Here is a 25,817-nt window from a genome sequence, read left to right on the forward strand (position 1 = left end):
CTTGGTTTTTCTTTCTAAACACTATACACTTTTAAAACCTAGTTTAGTTCCCATATCTCCTTAAAAGCCTTTCCTCACCATCCTTTAGGAATTTTCCCCCTTCCTAAGGATTCTTTTATTGCTCTATCCTTCTTTATGTGGCACTTACTGAGTACTGTCTCATATATATAAACATAAACATGTGTGTGTGTCCAATACAGAAACTTCTTTGACAGTAGAACTCATGTCTTTAACGATCCAATTCAAATACCTCTATTATACAATATTTTGGGGGAGGCAAGAGACAATGTGTTATAATGATTGAGAGGGCCAATCTTGGAATTAGGAAGTTTTTTGTTCAAACATCCCTTGACATAAAATTGTTGTGTAGCTTTTGCAAGTCACTTAAACTCTCAGGGGCCTCAGACACTTTATAAAAATATAAAATATTGGTACGTAAACTTCCACAATAGTGGGAGTTTTCTATGCCAAGAAGTATATACCATGGAAATCACAGGTTTAGATCCTAGACCTCTCAGTCTCCATCCTCCCCAGTGGGTCAACTTGCCATCCTTTATCTAGAATCTGGGGCTAGTAAGCTACAAACCAAAACCATTCCCTGCCCTCAAGGAGTTTTCTTTATAATGGAATGGCTTTTATCTCTTTGTCTCCCTAGGATATCTGACCTCTAAGCTTCCCTTGGAAAGTATTTAATTTCTATTTGTGGATTAAATGACTGGTTGCTAGGTTTCTAATGTGAATGTAAGGGGGAGAAGGGGAAATGTTTCCTAACTGTATCCCCATACTTCAACCCTGCATCCAACTATCCTACTTACCAGCAGCAAATGTCTGGATTTCCCTGTTTGGTTTAATGATTTTCCTGTAGATCTCCATCCTTTCTTTTATGAAGAAATCACTCTATCCTGCTGTGTAATTAATTCGAATGTACAGTATGGGTAAACGTTTTCCTATAGACTGCTTATTTTGCTGGTAAATTACAGGAAATCCCATACAGTACACCTGGGATACCCTGCAGTTTGAAATTAGAATATAAAGTGTCTCCCAGTTCCTCCTACTTAGCCAGGATGGTGGTCTGATGGTGAATATCTTTCTAGTTAGATGTGTAATAAACTGGGATGATAGCAAATTCGTTTATTTCCCTTTAACTAAAATTAATAAGATTTTAATTCTAAGTTCATACATATAAACATACACATATGTATTCACACACACACACATACACAAACACAAAACCACACATACATCACTCTGTTTACAAACCAACAACTTATCAGAGGAAGATAGAATTGTACTGAGGTTTTTAGTTAAAGGTTTTATTCAAAAACATATGGTACATACAGATTTGTAACAAAATCCGTAAGTTTAAGGTATATTGCCAATAAACTCCCTGACCAAGCTTTAGTTCTGTGTGATGTCACATCTATATGAGCCCTGTGATAGCATTAAAGCAGCTCCAGCTGATTCTGCTTGAAACAATATAGACTTCTTAAGGGAAGTTGAAGCTTTCCTATTTGCCATTTCTCTTTTCCATTCATCCCTTCTTTTCCACTCCCATGCTAAATGACTCTACATAAAAAAGGGACTTTTTAAGATGGTGATCTGTAAATTCTAAGGAGATTGACCCAAGGCATACAATTCTGCAGACACACTGAAGAAAGCCCTGAAAGATTTTCCTCTTGGAAATCAATGTGTAAAGTTTCTACAATCCCTCTTCACCTGTACAAAACAAATATCTTGATGGCTTTTTTTTCTGAATGACTTCTTTAGCCCTAGGCTGAGGGAGATGAAAGGAATGAAAACCTCTTCCTCTTTTGCACTATTTGGGATGATGAAAATTTCAGTTACCTCATGATCTAAAATGAGGTGAAGAGACAAAGAGACAGAGACAGAGAGAGATAAATAGAGAGACACATACAGACAGTAGACAGACAGACAGAAACAGAGAAAGAGCAGATTGATCAGGTACTGAATAAATAGTTCTGGGTCATGGCTCATTCATTTATGAACGGCAATTAAACATGGATTTTCAGTATTTTTTTCAGATGTGTCCAACTCTTTGGGACCCTATTTGGGGGTTTATTGGCAAAAAATCCTGGACTACTTTGCCATTTCCTTCTTCAACTCACTTTATAGATGAGCAAACTAAGGTAGAGTTAAGTGTCTTGTGCAAGGTAACCCAATTTGTAAGTGTCTGAGGCCATATTTAAACTCAAGAAGAGGACTTTTCTTGACTCCAGGCCAACATTGTTTCCACTGCATTTCCTAGCTTCTCTGACTTCAAGCCTGGCATTTATATTCCTTACCACATGTTGCCTTGAGCCTAAAAAATTTAATCTGCCCTCTTCTTTCTTTAGGATCAACAAGGAAATTTTCTTTCTCTAAAATTATAGTAATCTAACCTGAATAATAATATATGCCTGAACAGAGCTTCACAAACACACAGTACACATATGTATGTTTATAGCAAATATATATCAATGCATACATGTATATATATATATGTGTATGTGTATAATAAAAGCAATCTCATTAAAAAAGGTACTTTAATCTCATGGAGTTTAGATGAGAAAGAGTTTTCTGCCTTTTAAAAAAAAATATACACGCAACCTTATTTTTCTTTCCTTGTTCCAGAACAGGGCACTGTATCAAAAAATATTGGATGTTAACTGGGAAAAACAGCCCACTCATTGGACTCTAAAACACTTGACTCTTCCCTCAGTTCTACTCTCTTTTTCCATCTGTCCAGCATGTGGAACACTTGCCAGCCTCTCTTTGGAGTTCCTGAACTTGAAAGGGGAAAGAATCCTTTTTTTTCTACACCTGCTAACAGTTTAGGGGTCTGCTCACACATGGAAATGAGTACATGTCCTACCTAGGGGTGTGAGCCTAAACCATTGAGTCACTGGTTACCTTTTCTACTTATATTTCTTTTTCTGAGCACAGGTGATGTAATAGCAATACTGAGGTAGATATTTCTAGCCTTGGAGGAAATCTCTTGAGTTTAAGAATTTCCTAAATTTGAGGTCCTTCTATTGGAGCTGACTGGAAGCAAGAGATGTCTGACGTTAGACCCTTTTTAGAGAAAATGACTACCATCACAATGATGAACCCAAATCATTCTCTATATTTCCAAATGATATGGATCTTGAAGGAATTATTTGGACTGCCAAAAGTCAAGACAAAGGTGAAATAGCTGTTCACTATTTAGAAGTCTCTTCTGTCTTTTGCTGTTTTAACCATCAACAACAACAATCTCCAGGGAAAAGCCAACAGGAGTTATGGGTTGCTGTTTCATGTTTTAGCTTTTTCACAAATGAACATTTATTAGTCTTTTGTATTTTGGATTTAAGAGTTCCTTTTCAGACTTTCAGAAAAACTTGAAGGTCTGGAGAGGCTAAAAGATGAAGACATGGAAATGTAGAAGTAAAGACTTTCATTTGCAAAATTCAGTCCTTATCCTAGAAAGAGTCTGAAAGTTAAATTACTCAATGGTATAAGGAGAGATCAGTTAGACAGTTAACTACATCTTATATAAATATTTGTGCATGTATGCATGAGTGCATGTAGAGGAAATAGCTATTCTATGCCAGATCTTTACATTGTAAAGTACATTGGATATATTTCTACTTCCTTATGGATAGATCTTAGATGAGAGTCAAATTTAACCTTTGTTTAAATGATTCTTGCTAGATCTCTGGGGTGGAGTCAGAAAGAGCGAGATATGATAAGGCAAAGGAATAGGGGTGGTAGAGAATATGATCTGAAAATGCTGTGGAAATTAATCCTAGAAAGTATATGCTAGTAAATGTTTAACAATCAGTTTTCAAAACATGCTCATTATATTTTTAATTATTAACATCTTCTCTATTACTTTCTTGACGACTAATAAAATAATAAATCAAGACCTGATTTGTAATAATTGCTTATTCCTGAGGTATAAATGCTCACACAGAAATGTTTAAAATCAGATTCATATGAATTAGTATGAGATGGCTCCAAACACACTTGTGAATCTAGTTCTCCTGAACTCAAAGATGAGGTCCCTAACAAGGAGCCAGGAGTTGTTAAAGAGACATATAAAAGTATATAAAAGTCTGTTCTTGTATCATATGCAAGGTATACATAAATATGTGCATCATCTGTATATACTCCTTATACATAAGAAGTATACAACTTTAATACATTCATATTCATACATCTAGGAACACAAAGCAGCATATATATTTGTATATCACTTTGTTATGCATGTATATTCTTCATTCATATTCTTCATGTATATTCAACACATATGTATGTGTTTTCATACATACATTTGATTCACAAAACATTTGTGTAAACTCTGTGTACTTACATATTTATATATGTTTGTGTGCAAATTTGATCCAATGGTTAAAAACCTGAAGGTAGAACTGACCCAAGGGAAAAGTGTGGGTTCCATGGCCTCACAAATACACACAAATGATTTAAAAAAAAAAAAGATTATTGCTTGAATGCATACTATGTTGTCTCTCTCTTCCTATGTGCCTAACCTTTCTCTATTAAAGATACAATTCAGGCCAAGAAACTTTTTATAAGGTGTTATTCACAAGGTTAGCCTTGCACTTTGTAAACACATAGAAACTTATGTTGGTTCAAGGTCAGAGGCTTTAGAACCCAAGCAAAGCTTTGGTGCTAGTTAACTGTTAAAGAAAGGTACCAAGTGCCAAGTGTTTGATGAGTTGGGAGCTTTTTAAAAGATTCCTTTCCTTAAAAGCAATGATGTCATGGTGGAGGAATATGATGTCAGGGGCTTTAAAAATGATCATAATGTTTTTGAAAATTCTTAGGCCATGTTGGGAAGTTTATATGCTTTAGAAGGAACAGAACAAACAGTGTTATTTTTTCTTTCTGCTTTCCACCTCCTTTACAAGTACCTCTGCCAAAAATACAAAGGTGAAGTAAGTTCTGCCATTACCTTTCTCCCTCTGGGAATATAGCCAACTTTTATTACTAGAACTTGTTCCTTCTTTAATAGTGTTGCAGTAAAACTTTGAGAAAGAGTTCCCTGGCATAACTACTACATGAGACATTAAATAGCCAGCCTACCTCTAGAACTAGCTTTTACTTTCCATGAAGCAAGGGTATCCCCCCCTTTGGAATTTATTGGAACCTCGCAGTAGGACTACATTCATTGGGGGAGGGATGTTAATTATTTTCATTTAATAAGATTCCAGACTCCCTGTCCCAGCTTCCCTCAGCATCTTATTATTCATGCCTCCCCCTCTTTCTCTCCCCTTTCCCTCTCTCTCCTCTTTTTCTTTTTTTTTCTCCTTACAACTTCCCTCTCACTATCTCCTTCCCTGTACTCATTTACCCTCCCTCCCCCACCAAAACTCAGTACTAATAAGATGTTGCTGTTTAATTTTTTTTCTATTGATATACTTTCAAAGACAACAATCTCAGATTCTGATGGTAAACTATTGGGTAAATCATCTGTCAAGAATGATTAAGAGGCTAGAGAGATTGATTTATGGGGAAAGATTAAAAGAACTAAGTACGTAGAGCTTGGTTAAGCAGAAACTAAGGGGGCATTTGATAACCATCTACTAAAATGTGAAAGGGGTGGAACACCAGGGAGGAGAAGAATTATTTAGCCGACTAACCTGGTTCTAGCTAGGAGTAATGGGAAGAAATGAAGGGGAGGGAAGTGGAAGATGGGTATCAGGAAAAGCTTTCTGACAGTGAGATTCATGAGATGCAGGATAATCTCCTGGGAGAACTTGGTCCATGGCCCATCCTCTGAGACCTGAACACTAGACTACAGAACACACTATATTTCAGGGAACAATCAAGTATCAGTGGATAGATAGGGAGCTTTCTTAAGTATATATATATATATATATATATATATATATATATATATATATATATATATATTTGTTCTGAATCAACACTATACTTTCTTATAATATTGCAAACCAAAACATGAGAAAGGAATTCCCTCAGTTAACACTGCTACAGTGACTCATAGTACAAGATATGGGCCACATCCACAACTACAAAGTAGTCCCCTTCTGAGAAACTGTCACTTTTCCCACTCTTTTGAGGACAATAAATTATCTTTTGTCAAGTTTGGATAAAAGAAGAGGCTATAAATATTGACCTGCCCAGTGGAAATTCAGGATGGGAGCAATCATTGGAGGTGAGGACCTTCAATCACTTTTAAGAATCAGTCTTTTATACAAATTTCTTTCAGCCTAAAATGAGCAGTCACTTCATATTTATTAGGGATATATTTTTGTATTACCCTTATTGCCTGACCTCGTCTTTATTTTTGTAAAGCAAACAACTCATCTTCCTTTTCTATAGAGAATATACCATAGGATACCTAGGGAGGGACGTAATTAAAATAGAGGATTTCCAAAATCTGTGGGATTCCTTTCAGTGCCAGAATGGAAGACTCTCTGACTAGTCTATACTGGATTTCAGACCAAATTCCTATTAAGTCAATTGCATATAAATAGAACCATGTTGGTGCACTAAATGAAAAAGAAAAAGAAAGGGAAATTCATGTTATTAGGGTTTTGCCTCAAAGTTTAATCATATGGAGCCCTGGCAAATGAGTGACTTAGAGGAATATGCTAGTTATGCTTTATTATTTGCTAAAAAAAAATTGGCTTCTTAGTAAAAGATTCCAGGTTGACTTTCCAGTGAATTCTCCATCTTAATCCTTATTATTTACAAAGAGAACATAATGCTTGGTGTGATGGATTGAGAGCCAAACTTAAGTCAGAAAGATATCCCAGAAAGAATCCCAAATGAGGTCTCAGACATTCACTGGCTATGGAAAAGGAGCAACTTCAATTTCTTCAACTATAAAATGAGGTTGTTGGATCAGACGATTTTAGAGTCCATTCCAGCTCTAAATCTATGGTCTCTGGATCCTAACCAATTATGACCATGTTACCTGGACTTGAAATGACTGGTAGTCTAATGTCAATGTGTGTGGTTTGTATATGTGTATGTGTATATGTGGGGGGTGGAGGGGAGAGTATGTCGGGGAGTAGGAGTTTATAAAGGCGCATTTTTTAAAAAAAACATAAAACTGACTAATTTGCTCCTGGGTAGTTTCTTGTTTCGAAAAAAAATTAGCATAGTGTTCATTTATTATTATTTAGTCATTTCTATCTTCAATTATATATGACTCCATTTCGAATTTTCTTGGCAAAGATACTACAATGGTTTGCCATTTTTTTAACCCAACTCATTTTAAAGAGGAGGAAAATGAGGCAAACAGTTAAGTGACTTACAGTCACACAGCTAGTAAATAACTGAGATCAGATTTAAATTCATATCTTCCTGATTCCAAGCCCAGAGTTCTAACCACTTTGCCACCCAACTACCCCAAGTATTATTTAGAGGTCACCAATTTATGTCTGTAAGAGACATAGGTGTCTTTATTTAAAAAAAAAATAAGAACTCTGATGTCCAGAAATTTTAAATGAGGGGTCTAGTATCACTCAGTTCTTCTAATTCCCATCTCATATTCTTTGAACTTTAACATATCTCTTATATTTGGCTTTTTTTTTTAATGCTAAGTAAAATAAACCCCGGTTTCACTGGTTTTCAAAAGTATCCAAAGGTACTGAACCCATGTAAGCCAAGGTTCTTATAGAGTTGAAAGAATAGTTAAAGAAAGATAATGTCTTTGAGTAGAAACAGAATGTATTTATTTTAAAACGCAAATATGTATTTTTAATTTCTCAACATTTTCAATTCAACAGAATAAGCATTTACTGTATACCCTGATGGATTCTAGAGATATAAAGCCAATCAATTAGTATATTTATTAAGCACCAAAAGGTAGTATTAAGCATCACAAATACATTGAGTAAGAGAGGGGAAGGGGAATGGAGGAAAAAGAATGAATATTTCTACAATGCCTGCTGTGTGTCATATGCTGTCTTAAGCCCCACAGGTTAAATGTTATTATCTTCATTTTGCAATTGAGAAAACTGAGGCAAAAAATGGCTTGGCCAGAGTCACACAGCTAACATGTGTCTGACATTGGATTTGAATTCAGCTCTTTCTAATTTCAGACCCATCACTTTACCTTCTGCACTAATTAGTTGCCTGTGGGAAAGCAAGCCTTAGAAGCCTTAATAATACCAAATATTTGAATGAAAACTTTCTTCAAAATGACAAAGAATACAAAGATTTCTAATTATATAAGAGGATAGTGGGAACCTAATCACTTTATTCCAATGAAAATGACAAAAACTTGAACAATTGGGAAATTATAGATATTCAAATTTATCTGGATGTTTGCTACCTGTTACCTGAATATTTGACCATATTAAGTTCTTTCATAAGAGTTTGTCATAAAACCTAAGAAGAACGGATGTTTAGCATTGGAATTAGAACTCTATATTAGCTCACCCTGACATATGCAGTCAGTGATGAAGGTATGCAATGTCAGCAAGTAAATATTTCTTTGCTTTTCTATTCTGTGAAAATTTGTCTATTTCTCTGTCTTTCCCCTCCATTTCCCTGTTGTCCCCTTCTAGGCAAATTACTGTTGTAAAAGGAATACTTTCAATTTTGTTTCTGGGTTCTGTGGGTTTAAAGTTGTATTTTTTCCTGTTGTTTGTTGCATTTGTGTGTACGTGAATGTGTGTGTGTGTGTGTGTGTGTGTGTGTGTGTGAAAGAGGAATGTGTGTCCATGTGGTTTAATTATATTAAAATTATACTGGGAGTTCAGTAACCAGTGGCTTGAAAATTAACTGAATTATGAAAGCTGAAATGTTGCTCGTAGCATCAGTTAATGACAAGGTCGCTGCCACTGTCATATTCAAAAAGAATGTCACACATGAATGAGGCTGAGATGGCTGTGTTGTCCCAGGGTTCCAGGTAGAAACAATGAAGCAGAGTCTTTGGGTACTGTTTTATCCCAGACTTGAATCTAATGCATTCTTCTTTCAACTCATTTTGGTTCTGCTGTGTTCCCTTAACATATGGAGTCCCTAGGTATTCTGCTGTAACACAGAAACTTTGGGGGCTGGGAATAACAGATCATGAATAGATTGAAAATTCCCACTAAATGCCCCCATGGGTGGTCGGTGCAAAGATTCATTGTGTGTTGTTTCTGTCTTTTACAAAAATCAAATATGTCTAGAATTATTTGAATCCAACAGGCAATATTAGTGATCTGAATGCCAGTATACCCCATGCACTACCAGATTAAATAGTGACAGATGTATGCCTATAGTATCTCCTCCTCTCATCCCAGCTCTGGGCAACTGTAGTTAATTGAAAAAGAGGAAAGAGAAAATTGAGTTTGGGACAGAGTCAGTCCTAGACTAGAGGGAAACAGAAATCAACAACTCAGAGCTATCATCCCAGGTGTCAAAGTCATCTTGAAGATAGTTTGGAGGATGGAAAAGTATAAAGTTGAGGGTCAGGAGCATGGGGTAGTAGATAGGGAACTGGGTTTGGAGTAGGAAGATCTGAGTTTAAATCCAGCTGCTACAGGCACTTATTAGCTGGTCAAATCATTTAACTTTCCTATGCTTCTATTTCCTTTTCTGGAAAATTAGGGCATTGGACTTGATGTTTTCTTAAAGACTCCTCTAGAGAAGTAAATTAAAAGAGGAGAAACCATTAACAACAGAGAGGATCTGGAAGTTGTCTCATAGAGGTGGTACTATCTAAGGTATTCCTTGAAAGAAAACAGTTTGGGGGAATTTCCTCCTGGTAAGCAGGAGGAAAAAGTGCCTTCCAAGCATTCAGAATAGCTTGTGTGAGGGCGTGGGATGGGAAATGGAGTGTCATGTACAAGCAATGCCTGGCATTCCAGCTTGAGAAGAGTTTGGGAACATAGCATGCATTCCATTCATGAAATAAAGCTGGAAAGATAAGTAGGAATAAAAATCTTTAATGCTAGGTTAAACAAATTGAGTTTTATCCTATAGGAAATGAGGAGACCATGATGACTTTGGAGAAGGGGAGGGACATGATTAAACATCTGTCTACAGTCATCTATAACTCCATAATCTTTGCTTTGATTGTACCTGTCTGGAATGGCTTTTTATAGCCTCTTTGCTGAGTATTCATCCTACTGTGTTCCAGGAATTTTCTCTGTCCACCTGGAATCCTGAACCAGCAACCATCAAAAATATATAAATGTATAATTTTCAAAATTCACCCTTACAAAACTACCTGTCAGCCTCTAATCTCCAGATGACTTTTAGACTAGATATCTTGCAAACATCTTAAATTCAACATTTATAAAATTGAACTTATTATCTAACTACCCACCCCTTCCTAACTTCCATAGAAATATGAGGGTATCATAGCCTCAGTCATTGTAGGCTTAAATCCTAGGTGTCATTCTCAACTCCACATACTCTCTCCCACCCCAGATCCAATCAGTTTCTCAGTCCTGTCATTTCTATCTTGGTAACATCTCTGGGAATATACTCCCATTTCTTTTCTGTCTTTCCCATTAACCTGAAGCAGAAGTCCAGGTATGACATCATGAGGACTGCTGGTTGGTACCCCACTACAACTCTCTCCCCATTCCAGTCCATCATGCATCCAATTGCACACTGATCTTCCTAAAATGAAAGTGGGTCTGACCATGTCACTTCCATACCAATTCAACTCTTGATTACCTCTACAATAAAAAACAGAAACCTCTGTTTGACTTTTAAAGTCCTATATAAATTAACTACCATCACTCCTCTCTTCTTTCTATCTTCTTAACATCTCCAACTACTATAGTGACACTTGCTGTTCCTCGAATAATACACTTCATCTCTCCAGTCCACGTAATTTTTTTTAGCTGTCTCCCATGGCAGGAATTCTCTCTCTCTCTCTCTCTCTCTCTCTCTCTCTCTCTCTCTCTCTCTCTCTCTTTCCTTATCCCCCTCTCCCTCTCTTCTTCTCCCCCTTGGACCCATTCTAGTCATTGGTACCTGTTATTCTGAGACAAAATTATTTGTTCAAATAATGCTTCCTTGATAAGTTTCCTTCAGAGATTGCTACTTGGCACAATGAATAGAGTGCTATAACTGAAAACCTGTAAAATTCAGCCTCAGGTACTTGGTTATCTTTGTAATACTAGACAAGTTAATCTTTGTCTGCCTTGGCTTCCTCAATTGTAAAATGAGAATAAGAATGAGCATTGTTGTGAGAATCAAATATTCATAATGCACCTAATAATGCTTGTTTCCTTCCATAGAATATACTTTTAAAATTGTGTTTATCAGGTTCAGATAGCATTTGGATATTGTTGGAGAAAGTTTTCCTCAGATGAAGTAGCTATTTGATAGTCGTTTTTTCCAGAAGAGCCATATAACTTAATGTTATTTGTATACAATGTTTTGTTACCAGTCCCTCTTTGACTTGAGAGCCATACTCATTTCTTCACAGGAGTGGAAATAATGGGTTTAAAGCTAGGTAAAATGATAGTGAGCCTAAATTGCCTCTCTTGGTTGATGCCACATTTGAAAAGAAATTATTCTCTATATTACTGCGTTTCTGGTATATTTTAAATAGAGAACAGTTTTTCACATGGATGCCAAAAATCTTAGGATGTGACATTTTCACTATTCTTGGATATGTTATATATTAATAGTGTTTCTCAAAATAATGAATGTAAAGCCAAGTCAAAAGCTTTATGGTAATCAATAAAGGCAGTATAGTTTTTATAGGGCCTTGAGGTGGTATGTTCGATAATCACAAATTGGTAATGAGTTGCTCTTTATACCACTGGAATATTTTTTGGACTATTCTTTAGCTCCTCAGTCAATATATTGTTTTCTCTTAAAGGAATGTAGATTTCTTGAGTAATATGAACTTTCAGTGTTTTGCAGAATTATATAAACATTTATTAGTCAATATTTAGAAGAGCAAACTATTTATATAACTTGTTTATATATATGCATACATATACAAATATATTAGCTATATGTAATAATTTTGTGATGCATTCTATTAAGAAAGGAGTTATGCTTACACAAGAGAGAAAGACAGTAAAGTGCTTACCTAATAATTTATACACTACTGTGAAACATTTGAACTAATAATTTATCAGGAGTTACCACTAACCAATTTTGCAAAGAAGATCAAATTTCAGTTACCTTCCATTCTGTTCAGACTCAGCCATTTTATTCTTCATTATCTTAATGATATACCAGCTTTCTGTTTCATGTTTAATGTGTTGTTATTTTGGATTTCCGAGATTATATAAATGACCAGAGAATTTCCACATTTTCCTTCTTTGGGGATTGTCTCTTATCTTTAATCTGTTTCTCAGGTCTCTATATTATAGTTTTAAATGTTAAATTGTTTATTTCATTTTTTGCACTGCTTTGGCTCCTCATCTTATCTTAATTTTTTCACATTTACTTTCATTTTTTGGTTAACAGTAAATATAATTTCTAATATACTTCATCCCTCCCCTCATTGTTTCCTACGTTTATTTGTTGTTGCCCTTAGTTAACTCATATGGCATTCAAGTTTTGGATTGTGATCTTGGCTATGTATTAGTCTAATGTTCCAAGTCTTTCTACAGGTCTACAGTAATTTTACAAAACCACTTTGTGATGGTAACATCTAGTGCTTGCCTAAAAAGCTCACCTAAACTTTTCTTCAAATGATCCTAACTATAGCAATAATCACAGCAAATGCTGCTGTGTTCAGATCCTGAAGTATTTTTATAAGTTGTCAAATATTGTGGAAGAATGCTCCTGAGGTTATAGTAGATAACATTCTTTTTGAATTACTGTTTTGGTATAGTGGGTCTATTAGTTGAAGACATGCCGTAAAACTTAAAAAAAGATTTTCACAATTATATTTTAAGTATGCCCATCTTTTCTTCCAAATCATTTGAGACATCACCATTATATTTGCCAGCTATTTCATTATTCAGCAGCATTTCTAAAGTTTGTGTTAAGTATAGATTTTCAATGACTTCAGATTGTTCACTTCGGCCTCTTAAGATTTAAGTAATTCCTCAATTTCCACTCTTGTTTCTTCTAATCTGGGTTCAGAAATAGTGTTATTACTTATGATTGCTCTGCATTGATATGTAATATACTATTGTATAACTAAGAGCTGAGGATATTGTCAGCAGAAAGAAGTAATGAAGCCTTTGCTAAAACTGGTACCGGTTTCCATATTCTCCACAAAACTGTCTTGGCACAGAATACACTGATTCCATTTCATGCATATTCCTTGTTTGCTTGCTTTTAGGGATTAGTGCTATCTATACTGAGGGACTTCTTTTGTGAAGAGTAGTGGTGTTTCTGCTTCTTTCCAAAATATCTTTCTGCCTTCTTGTTACCAGGACATAAAGGAGCAGCATTTGTTCCATTGTACTTCAAGTCAAGTTGATCTTCACAATAGTTCAGAGCAGGGCCACCCATGGCGATTATATGATACCTCATTATATTTCTTAGATTCATACCCACAATTATATCAAAGTGGCTAGTGTCCTAACTTTAGTAGTATCACTATAGTTGTTCCAAATGGCTAACATTTCTGGGTTTCTGGTAGGCCTTCATAGCTACCACAGTGTTATCATTGTTCACAAAGTCCTGTCATCCTGGATGACATTTTCCTACTTATCTTTTGTACTCTGTCACACACTCTCCCACCCCAATGGAGAACAAATAGTATATTTTTATATCTTCCGTATGATAGAGGTCATGTAGAAATCATCCTGGGAAAAATAACCATCCTACTGTGATGGCAATTTACTTTGGCAAATTAGCACACAAATGGATAAAACGAACAGTTTGTAGAAATGAATCAACATATTAAGATGCAAGACCATCTTCTATAGAACTGATAAAAAGCCTTTCCAAACATAGGCAGTACAATGGGACTGACATGTACTTCTTGCTTCCACCTGTGTTTGATTTCTTCTTCTAGGTTTCTATATTTTGAGAGCTTTATAATACATATACTTTAAAAGTTACACAATGCCTTGCACATACTGGGTGCTTAATAAATTTTTATTGATTGATCGAGTATGACATTTAAAAAAAATGCTTGCCAGGGGATCATAAAATGGCCAATCACCACGTATTTATTTCCTTTCTACTTTGCATGTAAATAAATAAAAGCTTTGCCAAGCAAGATACCAAGATCAGTTAATCAACAAATATTCCAGGATGAAAAGATCTATGCCTCTTTATTTCAATGTGAATTTAGCCTATTCAAAAAAAAACTTACAAATAAAACAATAATTCACAACTGCTAGATTCTAAGCTCTTAGAGGACAGAGAGTATTTAGTGTTTTAGATTCCTCCTACCCTTCCATACTGCTCTCCACTCTCCAGGCAGTACCTAGCATCATGTCTGGCAAATCTCTCGATTATCATTTATCAATTTTTTTTTTTGCTTAAAAAAGCTGTTAACCAACACATTGTTTTCCCTGAAAAAAATAAATAACTTTGAAAGCTTTCCCTATCTTTTCAATTGAGTGGATATTCACTTTACTAGTTTTTGAGGGGAGAAAAATACTGAGACTTGGCTTTATCTGGATTCTGATTGCTTTTACAAGGAGAGCTATTGCTATAAGCTCAAAAGCATGGGAAACAGCCCCATGTAGGATAACACAGTGCAGCTTCCAGGAAAGAATTTGGAAGATTTAAACTCATAAATTGTTTTTATCTGAAACCTCCAGTTCACACAATATACTATTTTTTTTTTCATTTTCAGTCACCATCAAGACAGGCATATGACTGTGGTTTGAGGGCTAAGGGAAGGAAATATCAAAGAATCACATGTAGACTAGCCCTGGTAAGTTGGGACAGTAACTGAGTTGCAAGAGTTCAAGTAGTTGTAACTCAATACATTCTTGCAGGTGTCTCTTATTCATGGAATTGAAATGCAGTGGAGGAGGAAATTCATAGATTGTTCACTACTATGGTATAAATGTAAAATTCTGATATTTGGAATCAGCAATGATCTGGTTTTGAATCCCAACCTTGATATTTACTAGACACTAGAAATGTGAGCAAGACACTTTACCTCTCCTGGTTTTAGCTTCCTCATCTGAAAAATGGGTTTTAAAAACACCGTTAGAACCTACTTTATAGGTTTAGTAAGGTTTTCAAATGAGAAAGGGAAAGTGAAGTGCCTTGGAATACTAAAAAAAGCTATATAAATGGCAACTGTTTTGAAGAAGAACATCTAGACAATGCATTAACTGAATTGCAAACTTTTTCACTTTTTACAGGAGAGGAACACCTCAAGGAAAATGTTAAGCAGTCTTCCCATTTTGGTAACAGGTGTTTTTGTTTTTGTTTTTGTTTTTCACCATTTAACTCAAATTTTAAAAAGGAGAAGATACTTGCTCCATTTTATTAGTGCTGGGAATGGAGTGGAAGAGATAGTTATGAATCCAAGAGCTTCTTAGTTCCTTTCTCTGGACCACCCTTTACTTTTCATTACGACTTAATGCATTGCTACGTGGAAAGAAAATATTTTTTTAAAAAAGACCCCCACAAATCCACATCTATACTCTTGCAAGGTACCTCTGTTGCTTTTCAGAAAAGAAAGAAAACAATGGGGCCCTGTGTTGAGAGTTCCAAGTCTTTTATCTTTCTACAGATTCAACCACAGTATTGATTCTTTATTGACCTAAACTGTCCTAAGCACGGCTGTGGTTTTTTCTCATATAGTGTATGGGAGAGTTAAGGCAGATACTACTTTAATATTGATTTTTGTGAAAAAAGGTGCAGGAAAGAGGGCAATTTGTGTCTGTAGCTGCTCTTCACTATAAAAGATACCATTGTTAGGAGCTTATAGCATTATATCAAGGGCCTTAATCTGTAGCAATCTTTTTTTACAACTTAGAAATAGGCTTGGGCAAATGTGTTATTGGTGTTAATGATATTTTGAAGTGAAGCAAATTTGTCAGCTTTTCTAAGTAAACTGCTCTGCTTAACCATTTGGGGACTTGGCAGATTGACTGCTTTTGTGTATAGGAATTCTACTCTTTCTTCCCATTTAAAAAAATACTATTTTAGGAAGAATGTCCAGTGAAGTAAGAGGCATCATGATGTTCTTGTAGTAAATCTTTTGATCATCAGAAAAGACTAGTAGCTCTGGCTTACATAAGCACCTCATCTTCCACTAGAAGGGAATTGCCAACTGTTGTTGAGCCTTTTCAGAATTACGGGATTTCTCCAACACAATTCTTGTGGTCAAGAAAGAGAACAAAAGTCATTTAGAATGAGGCTTCTTAAACTTTTTCCATTCACAACTCCTGTTTGCCTGAGAATTTTTTATGTGACAGGGTAGAGAGGTATATAAAATAAGTATACAAATAAAACATTTACTGATGATAAATCATAATGTCATGACCCCTGCATTCAGTTATGAAACCCCATGTGGGGTTATGACCAATAGTTTAAGAAGCTGAGTCTAGAACAATAAACCTTTGCTGGGCAGAGTAAGATGGCACCTGTGCCAAATTATCTTAAATGTAGATTTCAAAAATTATCTAAAAACAAGTGTGTCTTCATAACAGCAAAACAACTGGAGGAAGGTGAACAATTTAGTCAACCTAATCATTCAGTGTTGTATGTCCTGAAAAAGACAGAGGAAGATGATTTTACTGAGCTCAAGCTGTTTATGTGTCTGTATTGTGTCTATGTTTCACACCTACATATCTTAGAGTAGCAATAGCACAACAGCCTCATCTTTTAGTTATAATAGCTAAGATTTATATAGACTTAAGGCTTGCAATGTCCTTTACGTATATTATCTCATTTCATTTAATCTTGGAAGACAGATGCTATTATCTCCATTTTCAGATGTAGAAACTGAGATAGAAGGAGGCTAAGTGACTTACCACGTCACACACAGCAAGCAGCCTATACGAAGCGCCACAGGGTACTGTTAAGGACACACTTAAGTGTGAAGGGGCAGTGAATCATAACAACCCTGAAGGAATTACAAATCAGCCTTTACTGACACAGATCTTGCTTGTGGATTGGGAATGAAATAAATTGGAAGCAAGAGGGAAGAGGAGAGAGGTCAGAGAATGCAACTGTCTCTCAGTCTCTTTGTATCATTATCATCCTCTCACATGAAGGGATCCATTCTGCTGGTCTGAGTTAAGAGTCCCAGTAGCCACTGGCAGATGGCTCCCATAACACCCAGCAGCAACTAACAGGTGGCTCCTGTAACAGAGTACCATAGTGGCTCAATAGTGGAAAGGACAATCACCATTCCAGGTGAAATAAAGTAGCTCCCACAGAGCATGTTGGATAATGCCTCACTGATAGGAGGCTACTTGCCCAAATTTTCAGTAGTAACAGACCATTGTGTATAGTTACCTTCCAAATTAAATAAACTAAAAATTAGTCTTAATCCATATGGTTAATTTGTGTCCCTTCACTTGAGAAATTACCCAAAACATTTCTTCAGAATAAGCCTAGTTTTGAAAATTAAAGGATAATGCTCTGATATTTATGAATTAGTAAATTACTTACACAAGTAAGGAACATGAGTTCTTCTGTCCATTTATACAAATTGTTTATTCCAAATGAATCTTTCAGACAAATGACAGGATAGCTCAAATAGTCAAAGGACTATGCTTTATTTTCAAAACTTTATCTGTTCCCTAAATCTCTAGAAAGTATGCATTAATTCTCACTCCAGTTTATGTAGCTCAAATATTAAAGCAGCTAGATGGCTCAATGGATAGTCCTGGTGTCAGGAAAACTCATGTTCCTGAATTCAAATCCAGTTTCAGACATTCACTAGATGTGTGACTGGCAAATCATTTCACCATGTTTGCCTCAATTTCCTCATTTGTAAAATGAACTGAAGAACGAAAAATATTAAAATGTGGTCATGAAGACTTGGGTACAGCTGAACAAACTTGATTGAACAAACCTCAAATATTCTTTTATCTCAAACTGTTATACTAAAGTGCATATATCCATGCCCACACTTGTTCTCCCTATATTTTTAGCCTTGTATATATAATAATAATGGATTATCTAATAAGAGGTGTGATGAGGAACACATAGCAAAACATTTAACAGAAGACATAATGATTTTGTAGCTTTACTTTTTCATCATCCTATAAAATTTCCATATTGAGTTTACTGACTGAACTTGCAAACCTGCAAAAACAATGTCCCACATTGATTGGCTCTTTCACTGGAATAAATTATCCCTTAGCACATAAATATATTATTTTAAAAACATTTACACATTTGTCATTCAACCTTATATTTGAAACAACTTGTAAATTTCCAATCTATATAACGAAAAGCTTGGGTCAAGTCATGAGATTGACCACTGGCCTACATGTACAAGACCTGCAAGAAAAAACAAAACAAAACAAAACAGTGAGGTAAATAAATGGTTTCTTTCCATCTCTATTATCAATTATTTTACTTGGCATTTAAAGCCTTCCATTGCCTGACTCCCCCCTAGTCCATAAGTCTTTGTAAGATCATTTCCCTTAACACACTCTTCATCCATTCCAATCAAACTGGCAGACTCCATTAACTGTTTCTTATCCATGACATGATTTCTCTTGATTCCAGGCTTTTGCACAGGCAGTCTTCCATGTTTGAAATGGAATATTTATTTTACTGCTACCTTCTACCTTGAGTCCCAAGCTGTGTTTCAAAGGACCCTATGTATTCTGCTACCTTCTAGAATACATAGGGTCCTTTGAAACACAGCTTGGGACTCACCAGGGACACAAGGGCTGTTCAGATCCCAACAGCTTTGCTTGTTTGATATATACTGGTATTATTTATCATGAATTCAATGAATAGTGGTATTGGTTTTAAAGGATCAAAGTTTAAATCCCAGATCCTCCATTTATTGATTATTGGTACGGCCTTAGAAAAAAATCTTTAACCTCCTCAGTTTCCTCAACTATAAAGGAAGGAGTTTAGATTATGAGCTTCCTGAAAACAGGAACTATCTTTAACTTTTCTTTGTACCCACAATGCCTGGCATATAGTAGGCACTAAACTAAATAAATGTCTGGACAGAAGACTTCTAATATTACTTTCAGCAATACTGAAATTTTCATCAATCTTTGATTCCATGTTGTATTATCCCAATAGGCTACATGTTCTTTCAGAGAAGGGACTATTTCATTTCTGTATGCTTAAGATCTAGCATGTGATGGAAACAATACACATTTTTTTATTGAATTAAATTTAGATAAATCATATGATACCAATTTCTGCATTCTCAACTAATTTTTATAGCAATTTCTGTCTGTAAAATAATTTAATAAATAATAATTTACAGGTTTAAACAGAAAAGAATAGGATTTGGGAATAGCTGACATTTAATAAAGCTTATGCATTTTTGAATATGCTTTTAAAATTAAAGCATGGTCAAAATAATTAGGTCCATGAATATCATGGTAAGAACCCCAGATCTGGTCCAATTTTTCCCTTTTTTTGGCTAAAGAGCTTCTGAATCTCATATATGAAGTCTTACCTCATTTTACTGGGAACCAATCTAAGAACCACTTTCTCGCCATTTCTAGGCCATGTTGCCACTTCTCTTTTCAGCAGATTCCATTTAAGCTATGTCTTACCTCATTATAATTTCTTTTCTAAAAGTAGGGATGGTCTTGCTGGCTTGTACATGTATTTCCAGTGTTTAGCACAATGCCTTGCTATAATATGTGTTTAAATGTCATTCTCTGTCAGTTCATTCAGCCATCCATATATTTATCCATCTATTTTCTTTCTTTCTTTTTCTTTCTTTCTATCTATCTTTCTATCTATCTATCTATCATCTATCCTACAGAGCAGATAAAGTGCTAGGCCTAAAGACAGGAAAACTTGCATTCAAATTCAGCTTCAGACACTAATTTGCCTGGTGTAACAGGAAAATTACTCTTTCTGGCTATTTCCTCATTTATAAAATGGGCCTCATAATAATATCTAATTCCAGAGTTGTTATGAAAATCAAATGAAATAATACTAATAACACACTTTTTATAGTACCTGGCATGCAACAGATTTTAAAAGCTTTTTTTTCCTTCTTCCTTCTTTCCTTTTTTCTTTTATTCTATAATTCCTTCCTTTCTTCTTTTTGCTTCTCTCCCTTTTTCTATCCTTACCATCCATTGTGAAACTATCTATGCACCTATGTGTCTAATTTTATTTATCTATCAAAATTAGGACCCAGGGAATTGAATTGGCTTCTCAAGTTTCTGTAGCTAGATCCTTGCAGATCTGGAAATAGAACTTGTGTCTTCAGGCAAGATAGTAAGCACATAACAGAACTGGTACCCAGTCCTATGTCCTCTTACTTTAAGCCCAGTGATCTTTTTATCGATTCACTATGTAAATGAAGCATATACAAAATAATAAGGAATAATTTTAAGAGAGAGAGTGCTAATAAATAATCAGGAAAATCCTTTTACTTCTTTGTTCATACTCACACACACATACTCATATACTCACACACACACATACTCACTATGCACACACATGTACATGTCATATATAAACATACATATATGTGATGCATATTTATATTTTTCTTCAATAAGGTGACATATAGGTGTCTAAAAATTACTGTGGTATGCAATATTGAGCAATAAAAATGATAGGGCTTATGGATATTGAGATAAGTACAAATAATAATCATCACTGACAATTTTTTTTAAACATAGGAATGTAATTTTAAAAAGCAGTTTTATACCTGTTAAATGGTTAAGGGATACATAAATATTACAATAAATAGTGGCTGCATCCATGGCCTGGGTCTGCTGCTCACCCTGCTCATTAGGTTCCCAACTGCTACAAGTAGAAGGAAGAATGGTACAGGTAGGGAGCACAAAAATGAATGAAGGTGGAGGAAATATATGTATATGAGGGAATGGTCTTCCTCTGCTCATACCTTTCATTGCCCCAAAAGATATATCATAAATATGACATTTTACCTTGAAAAAGACCTGTTTATAAGTTACTGTGAAATGGTATTGTTTTTTGCATTCTTGATATTCCTCACAAATGAAACATTAGCAAACAAAAAATTTATATTTGTGCTATAATTTTACCTTAATATATAAATCATGGAACAATTTCATAGTTTTAAAAAATGTTCAATATTATAATTTGTTGGAATCTTTACAAAGTGTTAAGCCATTGGAGTTGATTTGATCTTAGAAAGAGATATTTTGGGCCAGAACTTGAAACAAGGTACTAGGTGGAACTGATAGAGCAATGCTTCTGTTCACACCTTTAGAGAGCTCATAAGTATCTAAGTACTCAATGGAGTTCACATGTTTGGGAGATTTCAGAGAGCATGCTGGGAGATATCCCACAATCCCACTCTCAAAGAAGTAGCATAAATACAATTCCTATGAGCCACTTGAGAGAGTTTTGGGAGGAACATCAACTGGGGTCAGAGACAGACACTCTGGAAGAAAGCCTACAAGCCCTATCTTCGAGGCAAGAGAGATCCATTGAATCTTCCAACTTGGTGCTGGCTGGAGGCTGAAGAAAGCAGAGGCAGAAGCCAAGGACAAAAATGAAAGATCTCTTGGAGCCAGGCAGAGAGATAGGCCTCAACTAACCCGGCTAATTTGGAAGGAGAAATAAACATTTGCATTTTTACCAGCTGGCTGCGAAAGGGGATTGCAACTAGGAAAAACAGTTGTATGCAGCAGAGACTACTGAGATATCCTCCGGAGGTGAAATGGTCAAGCCTACTGTGCCTGGAGGCAAGGGATCCATAGGCTGGACAGGAACAGATTTTACTTCTCCTTTTACCCTCCGATTGCCTTTTTGTGGATTGATTGTGTAATCTCCTTCTTCCACCCCATTGCCTTTTGACTGATTGATCATATCTCACTATTGAATTTCTAAAGGCTCTCTGGGTGTAACCTCGACTGCCATCTTGCCCCACCTGGGGCCCTGATTGATACTTAGGAGCTGGGCCCTGCCCCTCATTTCTCGAGTGGATCTACATTCAGAGGCCCAGTGAAAGCCTCGGTGGCATTTTGGGCATGGGGTTTTGGGTTTTCTCTCACCCTGTCTTCTCATTCTATCTCCATATCTACATTGAGCTCTCAAATGTCCAACTTTTCCACACTGAAAACATCGACAAATTTCTCTAGAAGTCCCTTGCCAAGAGGGACCCTGTCTTTCCATGTTCATCATAGTTTGGGTATAACAAGCATCTGTGCCCACTGTGGCATGGCATCTTATGATCTCCTCTAAAGGAGCATCTTTGTCTAGTCCCCATATAACTCTTTTGCAATAATTAATTGTATACATAAATATAAATGTATACATATTAAATATATTTTATATATTCATATATACCTATGTATAAATATTATGCATGTATAAAATGTATTCTATGTATGCATATGTGTATATATTTTATACATATATACATGAATGAAATCTGCAGGATTATGTTTGTATGTGAGTCAATTAAACATGGCATTTGTTTTATACATTATTTCCCTTTGCTTTGAATTATAAAAACATTTTTTCCAATGTGCTTATACAGTGCTGGCAAATAAAGCTGTAATGTGCTGTATTCAGTTATCTGGATTCTTCAGCCCTAACTCTATTTTCACATTATAGAAATTGTGGGAGAGGAAGAAAAATGAAGAGTAGAAAGAGAGAAAGAATGAGAGGAGAAAAAAGATTTATTTTTTCCCTCCTGTGTTTTCCTTTGCTTTTCCCATGACTATCATTATTTCTTACAGCAAGCACCATTATTATAAATTCATCCCCCCAATATGATATAGAAGAGAGACAGCATGGTGTAACAAAAGAGAGCTGATTTGGGTCACCAAGACATTTCTATGATATGTTCTGATCTTGCATCTTTGAGACAAGTGCCTTGACCTCCTGAAAGGTGCAAGTCTATGTTGGTGAAGACTCCATACTAGGGCTACAGATGAAATCATATGTCCTTTAAAAAATCATCACACAAGAATCTTACTATGATACTATATATTCTAAAAAGCAGAATCAACAATGGATTAGCTATTTAATGAACTTAAACCAAGGTTTTTTTGTTTTGTTTTGTTTTTGTTTTTTTATTGTTGTTTTCTGAAACACCAATAAGGCATTATTAGAAAATGCACATGTATCTACATTGGATCCCTGAGAACAATATTACAAAACATTGCAGAAAAGATTTATAACACACACATATAAAGGCATGGATGTTTCCCCAAATTATCAGTTAGCAACATAAATTTACATGGTTGTTCTGCCAAAACAAACTTCTTTTCATAGCTGGCCCTTCTGAAAATAGTGTTCCCTTTGACAAGACCAACACCAACTATCTCAGATTCAGTAAATAGAGAACATTCTGCTGAAAAAGTATGAAGATCAACATGATAAACAGACACACAAACTTTAAGAAATGCTTCAAATTGGCTCTTTTAGTAAAATTTTCTCTTAATAACCTGGGTATTCTATTCATTCAGTTTTTATATCTTGCAAAGAAAGGCTTTATGCACTTATGCTTATATAATCTTCATTTAAGTATCACTAGTTAGAAATGTTCTACTAATCCACTTCAGCTCCACATCAAGTAGATTCAACATGAGAACATAGAATAGTTCCAAATGCTGCAATATGCTATTATTGTTAAGATAACAAATTGATAGATTTGCATCATCCCACAAATTGCATATAAGGTAAAGGGAAGGGAATTAATATTCATTAAGGACCCATTATATTTCTGGATAGGCATCTAGGTGACACAATGGATAGAGTACCAAGCTTGTAGTCAGGAAGATTCAACTTCCCGAGTTGAAATCCCACCTCAGACACTTACTAGCTGTGTGATCCTAGGCAAGTCATTTACTTTGTTTGCTTTAGTTTCCTTATCTGTAAAATGAAGTGGGAAAGAAAATGGCAGACCATTCCAGTATCTTTGCCATGAAAACTCCAAATGGGGTCATGAAGACTCAGATGCACATAAAAGAAATAAACGACTTGAGTCACAACCATCTAATTTAATAATATCCTATATGCATAATATAAATATTATCAAATTTATTTATACTTATATTGCACATAGTTAAATGTGATATTTTTGCTACATATATCTATATAAAATAGTAAATAACCTTATGAAAATTTCTTATTCAGTTTTTAATAAGATAGTTTCTCCTTTTCTAACTAAATTAGTAAATTTAGAAAATATAGCTAGGTCTAGCAATGTGTTGGCAAAATGATCACAAAGCCATTTATGACATAGTTTTCTGACTTAATAAGCTGTGTTTTTCTTCATGGTGGCTCAAATGAAGTAATTGATATTAAAGGTTTCTGCTAATTGAACTACCATGGAAACATCCTGACTTCATCACAAAATCAAAAAATTGAATACTGGATCTCAGAGAACATCAATTATCCTTGTCTTGCTAAACTAGAGAAGTATTCATCTAGATTTTGCTTGAAGACCTCTAGTAAAGGAGAATCCACAACTTCTAAGACTGCACATTCTAAATTTGGATAACTTTAAGTAATTTCCTTATATGATGTCTACATTTGATTCTTTGCAACTCAAGTTTGTAATGCTTAGATGTGTTCTGTGGATTGGGGAAGGCTAATAAGAAAAGAAAAAAAACAAAGCAAAAATGAAAATTTGAAGACAGCTACTTTGTTCCCCTTAAATATTTTTTCTCCAAGGTAATCAATCATACCCTGTTCTTCCAATAAGTTCTGATAGCTTATTTCAGCATGAGTGCTCTGGAATTATCTTTGAATATTGTATTAATCATAGTTTCTCAGTGTTTGTCTTGATAATGATGTTGTTATTATATAAATTGCTCTCCTGGTTTTGCTAACTTCACTCTGAATCAATTCATGAAAGTTTTCCCAGATTTTTTCTGAAACTGTTCCCTTCCTCATATCTTATAATGTAATATGATTCTATCATATTTGCATTTTATAACTTGTTCAGTTATAATGTTTATATATATATATATATATATATATATATATATATATATATATTCAGTAGATGAAACCCCCTTGGTATCTATTTTTTCCCTAACACAGAAAGACCTGCTATAATTATTTTCGTACATATGAGTCTGTAGAGGGATGGAACCCAAGAAAAGGTGTACTTGAATCCAGAACAGCAGAGTACATAAAGCTAAGTACCTACTCAATGTGATATAATAGTTCTATAAACATATACTTAGATGATATGATGATGTGATGGATCTCCTCAGGATTGACACCTGCTGAATGTGGTGTGGTAAGGTAATCATAGGGAAGGATTAGAGGACTGAGGGAGAGAGGAAGGGAAACTTCCCTTCAGCAGGGAAGACTTCAGGCTCTAGATTGAAGAGTCCAGGATCCATCTTTGAGGAGCCACATGGCAGCTTACCTGTAATGGGCTGAAGCTGAGCAGATGCAGTGAGTTTGAGCACTTAAGGCTAATTAGCAATTGGACAATACTCTATTAATATATGCTTGGAGAAAGAATGGCCCCGCCCACTGTCTGTGCAAATTTGATGTGTTGTATAGGAGAGTGCATAGAAGATTTGGTGGGTGGAGTGTGAGAGCCAGAGGCACTGCTGGCTGGATTCCTGTGGTGATTGCTTTCACTTCCTATCACCATTCTCCTTCATCTCAGCAAAGAATAGGGATCAAGGATTTTCTCTTATCCTGACTGGCTGATTTTAAAATACCTTGGGTGCTAAACTCAGTCATCACACTTGTCTGCCTCCTTCACTTCTCCTCCTAAAGACCAAGGACTTTTACTGATCCTGGCTCTGACTGATCCTGAGGCCCTCCAGAGAGTTAGCCTGGACATTATATGAGTCCTCTAGCTT

Source organism: Sarcophilus harrisii, chromosome 2 (genome assembly GCF_902635505.1).
Source record: "Sarcophilus harrisii chromosome 2, mSarHar1.11, whole genome shotgun sequence".
In the NCBI taxonomy this organism is placed as follows: Eukaryota; Metazoa; Chordata; class Mammalia; order Dasyuromorphia; family Dasyuridae; genus Sarcophilus; species Sarcophilus harrisii.